Here is a 2,116-nt window from a genome sequence, read left to right on the forward strand (position 1 = left end):
TGAGTGGTTAAAGTCGTGATCCAAAGCAAAAGAGTGTGCTTAAGAGCTCTGGACACCACTAACTGGGGACTCTAGCAAAGCTAAGTCACAATCTGAAAAGGTTCACCCAGTTATGTGTCTGTGGCATTTATGTATCCGGTGGTAATACTGGAAAACAAAGTGCTTAGGGCCACGGCCAAGACTCATAAGTAGCTGTGTTCAAGAATCAACATGCTTAACTAGGAAAGTCAATCACACTATCCGAAATTCTAAGTTCCTAGAGAAGCCAATCATTCATAAACTTCAAAGGAAAAAGTGAGATGCCAAAACTATTCAGAAGCAAAAAGCTACAAGTCCCGCTCATTTAATTATAATTAATATTCATTGATATTTCTGAATTTATAGTATATTCTCTTCTTTTTATCCTATTTGATTTTCAGTTGCTTGGGGACAAGCAACAATTTAAGTTTGGTGTTGTGATGAGCGGATAATTTATACGCTTTTTGGCATTGTTTTTAGGTAGTTTTTAGTAAGTTCAAGCTACTTTTAGGGATGTTTTCATTAGTTTTTATGTTAAATTCACATTTCTGGACTTTACTATGAGTTTGTGTGTTTTTTTTGTGATTTCAGGTAAATTCTGACTGAAATTGAGGGATTTGAGCAAAACTCTGAAAAAGGCTGACAAAAGGACTGCTGATGCTGTTGGATTCTGACCTCCCTGCACTCGAAATGGATTTTCTGGAGCTACAGAACTCCAATTGGCGCGCTCTTAACGGCGTTGGAAAGTAGACATCCAGGGCTTTCCAGCAATATATAATAGTCCATACTTTATTCGAAGAATGACGACGTAACTTGGCGTTAAACGCCAAGTACATGCTGCTGTCTGGAGTTAAACGCCAGAAAAACGTCATGATCCGGAGTTGAACGCCCAAAACACGTCATAACTCGAAGTTCAACTCCAAGAGAAGCCTCAGCTCGTGGGTAGATCAAGCTCAGCCCAAGCACACACCAAGTGGGCCCCGGAAGTGGATTTATGCATCAATTACTTACTCATGTAAACCCTAGTAGCTAGTCTAGTATATATAGGACATTTATCTATTGTATTAGACATCTTTTGACAGTTTAATCTCTTTGAATATTCGGTCACTTGATCATGGAGAGGGCTGGCCATTCGGCCATGCCTGAACCTCTTTTACTTATGTATTTTCAACGGTGGAGTTTCTGCACACCATAGATTAAGGGTGTGGAGCTCTGCTGTACCTCAAGTATTAATGAAATTCTACTTTCTTTTATTCAATTCCTCTTTTATTCTTATTCCAAGATATTCATTCGTACCCAAGAATATGATGAATGTGATGAGTTAGATAACCCTCATTATCATTCTCACTTATGAACGCGTGTGATTGACAACCACTTCCGTTCTACATGCAACAGAGCTTGAATGCGTATCTCTTAGATTCCCCAACAGAATCTTCGTGGTATAAGCTAGATAGATGGCGGCATTTATGAGGATCCGGAAAGTCTCACCTTGTCTGTGGTATTCCGAGTAGGATCCTGGGAATCCGGAAGGTCTAACCTTGTCTGTGGTATTCCGAGTAGGATTCCGGTAATGAATGACTGTGACGTGCTTCAAACTTGCAAGTGCTGGGCGTTAGTGACAGACGCAAAAGAATCAAGGGATTCTATTCCAGTAGGCGCGGGAACCAACCAGTGATTAGCCGTATTGTGACAGAGTGCGTGAGCATTAGTTTTCACTGCAAGGATGGGATGTAGCCATCAACCATGGGTGATGCCTCCAGATGATTAGCTGTGCGAGTGACAGCCGCATAGGATATTTTCCCGAGAGGATTGAAAGTAGCCACCGCTGATGGTGAACCCCTATACACAGCTTGCCATGGAAAGGAGTAAGAAGGATTGAGTAGAAGCAGTAGGAGAGCAGGCGTCCTTGGGCCATACAGCATCTTCATATACTTAACTGAAATTCCTACCAATGAATCTGCATAAGTATTCTATCCCTTTTATTATTCCTTTTTATTTATTATTTATTCCAATAATCACAATTACCCTTTAATCTGCCTAACTGAGATTTACAAGGTGACCATAGCTTGCTTCATACCAACAATCTCTGTGGATTCGA

This window comes from Arachis stenosperma, chromosome 2, assembly GCF_014773155.1.
Source record: "Arachis stenosperma cultivar V10309 chromosome 2, arast.V10309.gnm1.PFL2, whole genome shotgun sequence".
In the NCBI taxonomy this organism is placed as follows: Eukaryota; Viridiplantae; Streptophyta; class Magnoliopsida; order Fabales; family Fabaceae; genus Arachis; species Arachis stenosperma.